This window comes from Haematobia irritans, chromosome 5 (assembly GCF_050003625.1).
Source record: "Haematobia irritans isolate KBUSLIRL chromosome 5, ASM5000362v1, whole genome shotgun sequence".
Classification (NCBI taxonomy): Eukaryota; Metazoa; Arthropoda; class Insecta; order Diptera; family Muscidae; genus Haematobia; species Haematobia irritans.
Genome location: NC_134401.1, coordinates 85,733,865 through 85,746,719, shown reverse-complemented (window position 1 = coordinate 85,746,719; position 12,855 = coordinate 85,733,865). Strand labels below are relative to the sequence as shown.

Below are 12,855 nucleotides of genomic sequence, written 5' to 3'. Positions count from 1 at the left end.
TGCTGGAAGAAGATGTAAAACTAGCATATCTTGGCTTCATCGTTTGTTTTAATTATTTTTGACTGGAACAGAATTTTTGACCATTTTTCTTCTCAGCGTACGATTGATATGGAAAAGCGGCTAAAGTGGCACTACGAAGACCTATTTCGCTCGTGAAATAGGTCGGTTTATGCTCCAAGACATTTGAATTTATATATTGAAACATGAAAATTCGGAAATTGATAATTTTTTTCTTTTGAACAAACCAGACAAATGCTGAATTGAAAATTATGTATTTTAAACTGAAAATTGGAACGAGATGAGATGATCGATTTGCTGCTGATGGGTACGTGAAAAAAATCGCGCGCGCGATTTATTTCAAGTACCCAGCAGCAGCAAATCGATCATCTCATCTCTTTCCAATTTTAATGTTTAGAACAAGATAATAAAACGAAAGTTGCAAGAATGTGAGGATGAACTGAATGTGATGAATTTAAAAAAGGATTCGCGCGCGCGATTTGGAGGCAGATGAGGTGATCGACGTGGTGCTGATGGGTACTTGAAATAAATCGCGCGCGCGATTTTTTTCAAGTACCCATCAGCACCACGTCGATCATCTCATCTCTTTCCAATTTTAATGTTTAGAAGAAGATAATAAACTGAAAGTCGCTAGGATTTGAGGAAGAACTGAATGTGATGAATTTAACAACGACCGAAAAAGGGACATCAATAAAACAATAGCATCTCCATCATCCATATTTCATTCATTCATTATTTCACTTACTGGGTTGGAACACAAAGAGTCTGTATGCCAAATCGGCTTCCATAATAGTGGTTTGCTAAAATATCTTTTCCGGCACACTTTCGCACATTTAGTATTCACTCATATGTTCTGGTTTGGCAAGTTCTTGGGGACTTTGTGGAGCGTTTTGCACCATTTTCTCCTTAATTTTCTTATAGACCACGAGATCTGCACTGTCTTTCTAGTTACGGCATTTTTAATTAAATACCGTACGTATTTAGTTAACCAAAATTGGGGATAAAACTACTTCATTTAGGCCAGTTTTTGATTTGTATTCCGACATTATTTTCCCCATAAAATATTGGGCGTTTTGACCGCCTATTTTTTGGGACATATGACCGCGATAAGGGAGGACATAAAGCCCAAACTAAAAGTGGGCGATGTGACCGCCCCATTGGAGGTCATAACGCCCAAAAATCATTTTGGGCGAAATGTCCATTGGGGGATATGTCCGGTCGCCGATTCCTTATGGGATACTCTGATTTTTAGAATAAAGTTCATGCATGTTTGATTTAATTTTTTTTGGGAGACCTTTTAGTATAGACTATTGAAAATAGAAGGAAAGGAAAGGTAATGCTTCTAAAATTTACTTCTATTAATATTATCTTTATTACACAAATGTTTACTTTTTCACATACAAAATTAGCTAATTATTTTTTTCTATGGATTTTATTGTGCTAACTTTCAAATAAAATTTATAGACACTTTTATTTTAATTATTAGCTATTTACGTGGTATACATCATACAAATAAATAAATAAATTACAATTTAAATTAAATTATGTAAATGGCAACGATATATAAAGAAACTTATAAACAAATAGTATGCATATTAGTCTATCCATTTTTCACAATAAAACAACAACGAAGCAACCAGAAATGACACAATAAATTTATTATTGTGGTCCATACTAAACATGGTCCATACCAACACCATACCGCTAGACGGAAGCGAAGAAGAAATTCCTAAATGTGTGGAATGAAAGGAAATAAAAGATATGGATATTAAATATACTTTCGATTATTTTTTTCACTTTTCATTAAAGAAATGTCTGTGGTATTTATTATGGTGTGGTTCATTGGCAAATTCACAACTACAAATTTGCACCTTAATGGTTTTCATTCATTTTTTTTTCATTATATTTAATTTTAAAAATGACATAACATTTACTAGGAGAAGTGGGCTGGGAATGTAAGTAGGCAAATAATATTCCGCAAACCACAGTAAAGGGGGAAAGGTGATTATGTGGAATGAGTTATATGTGGTGGGATCAACCCAATAGTTGCAAATTTTATCTTTATGTTGATTTTTTTGTAATATTTTGTTATTATACTAATAGCAATTTAATTTTTTTTTATAACGTTTGTATTAATTGATTTATATTTTTTAATTTTAATTTATTTTTTTATATTAATTGCAATTATTTTTATTTTTTTTTTAGGAAAATTTGTGGTGAGTGTTTTGTTATGTCATAAGCGGAAAGTATTGGGCCCCATGGGTCATTAAGATGGTGAAGATTCTATCATTTTTTTATCTCTTTATTTATATTACAACTGAGTTACTACTCATCTAGTAATTTTGCAGTAACATAGTTACAATTACAATACTAGAATATTTACTCTAGTGTAGAAATTTTGAGAGAAATAGTTCAACAACTATTCTCTAGCTTATTACTATTCTGGGGTTAGTTGACCAGATCCAGGGGGACAATCCTATGATTCTGAAGTTTAGTTTTATGTTTTCGAGCAATGAGTGAAATTTTTTGAGAAATTGTTCTCACTCCTAAATCTCGATGCTAGACACTATTGCGGATTCTATCATTGATCCAACACACTTATTTCACTAAACAAGCATGCCCGGTTCCAAAGATTTGGCCTTAACACTAATGGTTTTGATATAGATTCCGAGCCAAATAATCGGAGAATTGAAGAAAGGACACAATTAAGACACAATTGTATTTTAAATTTTTAGTTTTGCGTATTTCATCCGATCCGGCTGAAATTTGTGCATTGTGTTGCTATATGATCTCTAACAACCATGCAAAAATTGGTGCCCATCGGTCCCTAATAATATATATAACCTCCATATAAACCGATCCCCAGATTTGGCTTGCGGAGTCTCAAAGAGAAATAAATTTCATCCGATCCGGCTGAAATTTGTTACATGGTGTTGGTATATGGTCTCTTACAACCATGCAAAAATTGGTCCACATCGGTCCCTAATAATATATATAACCTCCATATAAACCGATCCCCAGATTTGGCTTGCGGAGTCTCAAAGGAAACAAATTTCATCCGATCCAGCTGAAATTTGGCACGTGGTGTTAATATATGGTCTCTTACAACCATGCAAAAATTGGTCCACATCGGTCCATAATTATATATAGCCCCCATATAAACCGATTCCCAGATTTGACCTCCGGAGCCTCTTGGAGGAGCAAAATTCATCCGATCCGGTTGAAATTTAGTACGTGGTGTTAGTATATGGTCTCTAACAACCATGCAAAAATTAATCCATATCGGTTCATAATTGTATATAGCCCCATATAAACCGATGCCCATATTTGACCTCCGGAGCCTCTTGAAGGAGCAAAATTCATCCGATCCGACAGCAACCATGCCAAAATTGGTCCGTATTTATCTATATTATATATAGCCCCTAAATAAACCGATCCCCAATCACAGAAAAATCACGATTGCCACTCGAGCCAAAAATAATCTACCAAAATTTTATTGCCATAGAAAATTTTTCACAATTGTTTATGTCTATAGAAAATTTTGTCAATATTTTATTTCTATAGAAAATTTTGCCAACATTTTATATCTTTAGGAAATTTTGTCAAAATATAATTTCTATACAAAATTTTGCCAAAAATTTATTTCTATAGAAAATTTTGTGAAAATTTTATTTCTATAGAAAATTTTGTCAGAATTTTATTTCTGTACACGCAGAGAAGAAACATGATTGTCACAATCATATTCGAAGAGCAAAATAATATGATAGGAGCTATTTTTGCGGCGACCATGTAACATTTTCACCTGCAACCATGTTGGCTTAGTGAACATGGTTCTAGGAAAAATAAAATTGTCCTAAAATGTTATTATATTGATACAAATAATTTTGTTTGAATTAAAAGAAAATGGTCACGATCTATAATGTTACACCCTCACAAAAAATCGCTTCTGTAACATATACTCCCAAACATATTTTGCTTCAAGCATATACATTTTTGGGTATTGCCCAAACATTTATATGTTTGATCTCTACCAATATATAATATGTTTGAAAGCATATTGGTCTAAACAATATATGTTTGGGTAGTCTAAGTTCCAAACATTTTGGAACAATATGTTATTATGTGACCATATAATATGTTTGGAAGCATTTTGCACCCAAAAATATTATATGCTTAAAAAAATTCTCCCAAACAATATTGTGCTCAAAATTTTATTTATTTATTTATATATTTACAATCATAATGAATTATGAAAATAAACAGGTAATATAGGTGCTAACAACATAGGTTTTCGACCTGAATGCTCAAAATTTTGTTTCTGCCCAATTGTATATTCCCCGACATCTTTCTCACTTCCACGAGATTTTTTAGTTCTTAGCACCTTTTTCTGTAATACAAACATTGTAGAAGAAATTATTCAATTGTATGATTTTTATACCCACCACCATAGAATGGTGACGGGGGTATAATAAGTTTGTCATTCCGTTTGTAACACATCGAAATATCGATTTCCGACTATATAAAGTATATATATTCTTGATCAGGGAGAAATTCTAAGACGATATAACGATGTCCGTCTGTCCGTCTGTCTGTCTGTCTGTCTGTCTGTTGTAATCACGCTACAGTCTTCAATAATGAAGCAATCGTGCTGAAATTTTGCACAAGCTCGTCTTTTGTCTGCAGACAGGTCAAGTTCGAAGATGGGCTATATCGGTCCAGGTTTTGATATAGTCCCCATATAAACCGACCTCCCGATTTGGGGTCTTGGGCTTATAGAAATCGTAGTTTTTATCCAATTTGCCTGAAATTTGAAATCTGGAGGTATTTTATGACCATAAAGAGGTGTGCCAAAAATGGTGAGTATCGGTCCACGTTTTGGTATAGCCCCCATATAGACCGATCTCCCGATTTTACTTCTTGGGCTTATAGAAAACGCAGTTTTTATTCAATTTACCTGAAATTGGAAATCTAGAGGTATTGTAGGACCACAAATACGTGTGCCAAAAATTGTGAGTATCGGTCCATATTTTGGTATAGCCCCCATATAGACCGATCTCCCGATTTTACTTCTTGGGCTTATAGAAACCGCAGTTTTTATTCAATTTATCTGAAATTGGAAATCTAGAGGTATTGTAGGACCACAAATATGTGTGCCAAAAATTGTGAGTATCGGTCCATATTTTGGTATAGCCCCCATATAGACCGATCTCCCGATTTTACTTCTTGGGCTTATAGAAATCGCAGTTTTTATTAAATTTACCTGAAATTGGAAATATAGAGGTATTGTAGGACCACAAATACGTGTGCCAAAAATTGTGAGTCCATATTTATATCGGTCCATATTTTGGTATAGCCCCCATATAGACCGATCTCCCGATTTGTGGTCTTGGGCTTATAGAAACCGTAGTTTTTATCCAATTTGTCTGAAATTGAAAATCTAGAGGTATTTTAGGACCGTAAAGAGGTGTGCCGAAAATGGTGAGTATCGGTCCATATTTTGGTATAGCCCCCATATAGATCGATTTCCCAATTTTACTTCTTGGGCTTCTAGAATCCGAAGTTTTTATCCTATTTGCCTGAAATTGGAAATCTAGAGGTATTTTCGGGTCACAAAGAGGTGTGCCGAAAATGGTGAGTATCGGTCCATATTTTAGTATAGCCCCCATAAGAACGATCTCCCGATTTAACTCCTTGGGTTTCTAGAAACCGTAGTTTTTATCTGATATGCCTGAAATTGTAAATATTCTGGTATTTTAGGCTCACAAAAACGTGTATCGGATTAAGTTTTTATCGGTCCATTTGGTAATGCCTCCATATAGACCGACTTCACTTCTTGAGGGTGTAGAAGGCGCACTGATCATGAAAATTGCTTGAAACTCAATGTAAAATTTCCAGATTTTACTTCTACAGATTTAAGATTTCAAATCAAGATGTTATTTTATAATTTTCTTGCACACTTACAAGAGATGTTAATGATTCCTCTAAAACTCAAACAAAAATGGTTCTTATAAATCCAGAATCTGATATAGTCTTAATAGGTGAAATCTTTAAATTTATCTTCGGGAAGTGTCCTCAAGTCCTCAAGCCCTCCTGAAATTTCAAAGGAAACCCTAATATTTGGTTCATGGTGGTGGGTATTTAAGATTCGGCCCGGCCGAACTTACTGCTGTATATACTTGTTTTTATTTATTTTAATTTTACCTTTTGCCGGACGGGGACCACACAGTTTGTAAGGATCAAAGAAGTAGCTGATCAATTGCCCAAGGAAAAATAAAATGTTAATTTTGTAATAACAAGCAACAACCACCAACTTAATTCAATATCGCTCCCTGTTAAATAGCGCTCCAAGCTACTAAACACATATATGTTTATAGGCTATTTCTAAATTAATATATGTTTGCATCCAAGCATATTATATTTACAAACATTTTATGTCCCAAACATAATATGTTCTAACATATTAACATATATGTCCCAAACATGTTATGCTAGTTTATGAACATTATATGCTTGCACTCAAAAATATTGTGTTTAAAAATTTGTGTTCCAAACATATAATGTTTATAGCCAAACATATGAAAAACAGTCTTTTTCATCCGTGTATGGTCTTCGTCAAAAATGGTTTTCTTCCAGTTAAAAGAACATGGGCACAATCTAAAATGTTTTGATCTTTATGGAAAAAACTTTTTTCATCGTCGAAAAAAGGACTCCACTTGAGAAAAGAAAACACAAAATTAGTTTTATTTATTTGTTTTTATTTATTTATAAAATAATTCATTGTTTATTTGTATTTATAATTTCGTGCAAGCAAACATAATATATTTTTACACACTCTATTTTGGTTCAATTTCAATAATAAGAAACCAGTCAATATTTACTTGTGCCCATCAAATGTATCAACGCAGACATCATGTAATTACAAATAAAAATAAATTATACCATATATCAAAATGCAGAACAAAAACCAGGTACATTTTTTCAATTACAATTTTCTTTTTTGTGTTCATATAAAACCACGTGCCACTTCTGAATAAATAAATTAACACAAAATACAGTAAATCCGTATTCTCCGTCCATTCCAAGATACAATCAACACACGACTGACGCGCAAAATGAAAATCGTGTGTACCTTTCAATGTTTTTATAAAATTATTTTCGCTGCAAACAAGTTAAATAGTCACGAAAACAATGTACATGGTCTTTATGTCTATATGTAACCTATAAAAATATTTTTTTCTCTGCAAAAAAGTAAAAAGATTGAATGGTCAGGTACATGATTTCCCCGACCATGTAATGGTCTCAAATTCTATCATTTACATAATAGAACATGTTTGCGGCATTTGAGAACCATTTAAATGCTTATTGTCAACATATATTTTTCTCCACTCCAAAATTATTTTTACAAAGACAAACTACATGGTTTTCGCGACAATTACATATACTCTAGATAAGCATTAAATGGATGCGGCAACCATGTCCAAACATGTTTTTTCTGTGCGTGTAGAAAATTTTGTCAAAATGTTAATTCTTAGAATATTTATGAAGCATTTCATAGTTGGAGAGGAATATATTGAAAAATCTTCCAAAACATCAAGAATTCTACCAACCAGTAAAAAATCTGCCATTTTTGGTAGACTCGTGTTCATAATTGTATATATCCCCTATATAAAGCGACCCCCATATATTCAATTCAGTAAAAAATCTGCCATTTTTGGTAAACTCGTGTTCATAATTGTATATATCCCCCATATAAAGCGACCCCCATATTTCAATTCTGGCTCTATAATTACAGCACAAAAATTCATATCGGTTCGTAATTATTTCTTCCCTAAATATACCGGTCAAGAACTGAATAAATATATATGTTTCTTTTGTCTACTATATATCCCGCATGGACTAACTTACAATTTAGAAGATGATGTTAAGAAGTTTTAAGATGCCTTGCCATCGGCCGCAACACAAGTAACATAATTTAATTGTGGATGGCCGTCTTAGTAGAAGTTTCCACGCAATCCATGATGGAGGATACATAAGATTCGGCCTGGCCGAACTTACGGCCGTATATACTTGTTTCAGATTTTTTCTTCATGTGCTATCAAAGATCATTAATAACATTTTAACGACAAATTAAATGTTCATATTCAGACTCGACTTCAAGTGGAAATTATGCTATGTTTCAAGTAAAAAAACGTCTTTAAATTAATGTATTGTAAAGCATCTCCTATTTGTGAATGATTTTTTGGGTTGTAGTCAAAATACAAAAAGTCAATAAATTTTAAAAATGAATTCATTAGTTTTGAATATTTTTTCAGAAGTATTAAAGCCAAGTTGACCTTAGGTTAGGTTAGGTTAGGTGGCAGCCCGATATATCAGGCTCACTTAGACTATTCAGTCCATTGTGATATCACATTGGTGAACTTCTCTCTTATCACTGAGTGCTGCCTGATTCCATGTTAAGCTCAATGACAAGGGACCTCCTTTTTATAGCCGAGTCCGAACGGCGTTCCACATTGCCATTGAAACCACTTAGAGAAGTTTTGAAACCCTCAGAAATGTCACCAGCATTACTGAGGTGGGATAATCCACCGCTGAAAAACTTTTTGGTGTTTGGTCGAAACAGGAATCGAACCCACGACCTTGTGTATGCAATGCGGGCATGCTAACCATTGCACCACGGTGGCTCCCATAGTGAAACGAAATTTTTTTTCATGTTTACGACACCCAAATTTAAGTCGAATCACTTGACTATAAGGACGAAATTACTTCATTGACAAGTTTATCGACTTTTGGACAAGCAAAAAATATGGAAGTGCGGAATTGATTTTTTTTACAGTGTAGTCCTTTTTGTAGCCTAGTATGAAGTCTAAAATTTGACTGAATTTGAATAATACCTGTCTAAAAGACCGGAATAATTCATGCCATGTTGGATAGGCTACTAGTGTTAATATAAATCTATGGGAAAAACTCGATAGTACGGAATTGGACAATATAGTAAAAACTTGCATTAGGATATACTTACACCACGTACCAAATTTAAACCGGATCGGATGATATTTGCTTCTTGAAGAGGCTATGGAGGTAAAATTGGGGGATCAGTTTATATAGGGACCATATATACAATTATAGACCGATATGGAACAATTGTTGTATGATTGTTACTAATATCTGAATTTTAACCGGATCGGAGGTGTAAATATCTCCTCCAAGAGATTCAGTAGGTCAAATATGGGGATGAGTTTTATGGAGCAATTTTTGCATGGTTTTTAGAATACAAATACTAACATCAAATACCAAATTTCAAGGGATTGGGTTGAAATTTACTCTTTCAATAGGTTTCGAAGCTCATTCTGGTGGTTGGTTTATATGGAGGCTATACCTAAAAGTAGCCCGATATGGTCCATTTGCAATACCATCGGACGTATATCAACAAAAACTGTTTGTGCCAAGTTTCGTTCGGAAATTAGCGGACGGACATCGCTAGATCGACTCTGATTTTCACCATGACCCAGAAGATAAAAAGACACTGGAGGGCCACTAATCTACTTCCAGACAGAGAAATATATTTAGCTCCGTGCGGACTTTCAGTCATATATATTTGTACAGCGCACACATTTATTTAACCTGACTTTGGTGAATAGATCAATTGTCATCATTAGGTATTAAATCTTTCTGATGTCAAAGTTTTCGTTTTATTAATGAATCTGAAATGTAATGAATACCACATACACTGAAAGAAGAGTTTTATTTCCTGAGATTTTAAATTTTTTACAAACAAAGTTTTCTCTGAAGCTAAAAAATGTTCCTGTAATTCAAATACAACAGATTAAAGATAATCATTGCATCTTGTAGATAATTCTTTATATTACAAGGGAATTTCGTTTGTCCTACTCTGGATTTGGGTTTAGCTACTCTGAATCCATGAACTAACGCTTCAATGAAGAAAAATCAAATAAAACATCAATTTAGTGTATTTTATGATTTAAAGATGTAACAGGTTGGCTGATAAGTCCACGGTCTGACACATAGATGGCGTCGCTAGTATTAAATGCATATTATTTTTATATAGTACCAACCTTCAAATGGTTCGTGTCAAAATTTGACATCTGTAAGTCAATTAGTTTGTGAGATAACATAGAGCGTCTTTTGTGAAGCAATGTTTGTTATTGTAAAAGAAATGAAATAAAAGGAATTTCGTGTTTTGATAAAATAATGTTTTCTGAAGGGAAAAAAAACTTGGCTTGGTAGTGAGTTTCCGGACTCTGCCCCAGGGAAATCAACAATAATTGATTGACATGCAAAATTCAAGCGTGGTGAAATGAGCACGGAGGACGGTGAACGCAGTGGACGCCCGAAAGAGGTGGTTACCGATGAAAACATCAAAAAAATCCATGAAAATGATTTTGAATGACCGTAAAATGAAGTTGATAGAGATAGCAGAGGCCTTAAAGATATCAAAGGAACGTGTTGGTCATATCATTCATCAATATTTGGATATGCGGAAGCTCTGTGCAAAATGGGTGCCGCGCGAGCTCACATTTGACCAAAAACATCAACGTGTTGATGATTCTGAGCGGTGTTTGCAGCTGTTAACTCGTAAGTTTTTCCGTCGATATGTGACAATGGATGAAACATGGCTCCATCACTATACTCCTGAGTCCAATCGACAGTCGGCTGAGTGGACAGCGACCGGTGAACCGTCTCCGAAGGGTGGAAAGGCAAAGGAATAATTTTTATCGATTATCTTGAGAAGGGAAAACCCATCAACAGTGACTATTACATGGCGTTATTGAAGCGTTTGAAGGTCGAAATCGCGGCAAAACGGCCCCATATGAAGAAGGAAAAAGTGTTGTTCCACCGAGACAACGCACCGCGCCACAAGTCATTGAGAACGATGGCAAAAATTCATGAATTGTGCTTCGAATTGGTTCCCCACCCACCGTATTCTTCAGATCTGGCCCTCAGCGACTTTTTCTTCTTCTCAGACCTCAAAAGGATGCTCGCAGGGAAAAAATTTGGCTGCAATGAAGAGGCGATCGCCGAAACTGAGGCCTATTTTGAGGCAAAACCGAAGGAGTACTAACAAAATGGTATCAAAAAATTGGAAGGTCGTTATAATCGTTGTATCGCTCTTGAAGGGAACTATGTTGAATAATAAAAACGAATTTTGACAAAAAAATGTGTTTTTCTTTGTTAGACCGGGGACTTATCAGCCAACCTATTTTTTCATTTTTTGATTCGGGGCCAACATAGAATAATAAAATAAGGCCGAAATATTGAGGATTAGCGGAAAGTATATTCTTAACAATATATAACATTTCCAAGGTTTTTATTTTACTATATTGAAAATCAATTAAAATATTAATTAATTATTAAATATTAATTACACCCAAAGAAATAATATTTTAATTTGAAACGAAATTTTAGACAAATGAAATTCCCCTTTGCTATAAAGTATTTTCTTTAAGAGCATATAAAGTAAACTTATGAAAAGCGATGCAACGAGTGTCTCTATGTTTTTTTTTTTTTTAAGAAAACTTTTTAACGCTAAGAAAAATATGTGTTCGTCTAAAATTTCGTTCTTCAGAAAACTCTTCTTTCAGTGTATGAATTGCACTGATTCAAAGCGAAATGAGAGCATGAAGCATAGCTTTTAATAAGTCATTAACTTTTAACACAATTTAATTAACGCAAATTAGTAATGACTTAAAATGCAATTTATTAATTTGGTTATTTTTCGCACACACGTACACGCACACATACAATTTCATATTTTATACCATGACTCTGTCAGCTTTTAGTTTGGTCATTTATGGTCAAAGTGGTAACGTACGTATAAGCAGCCGATTTTTTTGTGGCTAGTGACTAACTAATGATAGCCGCATTTTACATGATATTTGTCTATGTTTTTGGTCAAAAGATGACCAAAATCTTTGGTTTTGTTTTCATTTAGTAAGAAAAACGAGAGAAAAAAACTACCCATTTCATTGACCATAATGGGCGATTAAAATGACAAACGAAACCAACAAACGAATAAGCAAACACATGAGTGAATTTGTGGTTGAATGAATTTAGTTGACTTTTACGGAAATGTAGCAACTAACTTCGACGGATGTGGTGAAAGATCCAAGATGTTGGAATTGATGGCAAAACACATTTCTCAAAATCCATCTTTGGTCTTACAAATGCAAAGTTAGATCTCCCTCCCACACCTGAGGCCATTTATAGTTCGACTATTCGTTTACAGTAGACGTCCCTTTTGAATAAGTTATTAAGTTTATAATAAATATTATATATTGATTTTATTCTTCTGGAAATAATTAAATTCATTCTAATACACTAAGATTCAATGTAACTCTTTTGACACCATATAATTCAGTTTATTCCAACCATCATTTCCAATTGTCAATTTATATTAATTTGGCCATAAAATTTATATTCATTTTGTCTGTTCATCTATATATGGCTGGTATTCTTGCCAAGGCCTTTGACAAACTTTCAAGATCCAAATGTGTGATATCATAGTTTTGTAACTTGATGCGACACCGTCTTTCGAAAGTAAAGAAACATTTTTCGAGATTGAATATGGATTGACGAAGTGATACCAACCACAATAATAGACAAATTTGGTTTGCATTTAATGTTTTTTTTTCTTTAATAAAACGTAAAAATACCCTGCACAAAAAATTTGATGTTGTTCTAAAGGCACAACTTTAAAAGCACTTCCAAAATTGTTATACCCTCCACCATAGGATGGGGGGTATATTAACTTTGTCATTCCGTTTGTAACACATCGAAATATTGCTCTAAGACCCCATAAAGTATATATATTATGGGTCG

General features: G+C 33.8%; 1 protein-coding gene across 2 annotated transcripts in view; it reads left to right on the top strand.

Moving 5' to 3' along the window:
* Nucleotides 1–12,855, top strand: part of Hil (peptidase hillarin) — a 162,932-nt gene that overhangs the window by 38,328 nt on the left and 111,749 nt on the right. The window contains exon 1 of one of the 2 annotated variants that reach the window (XM_075309281.1): nt 2,223–2,234. The exons of the other annotated variant lie outside the window; for it this stretch is intronic. The gene's annotated coding sequence lies outside the window, so the exon portion shown is untranslated. Of the gene's footprint in view, nt 1–2,222; nt 2,235–12,855 lie in introns of those variants that run through there. 2 annotated transcript variants of the gene reach the window in all.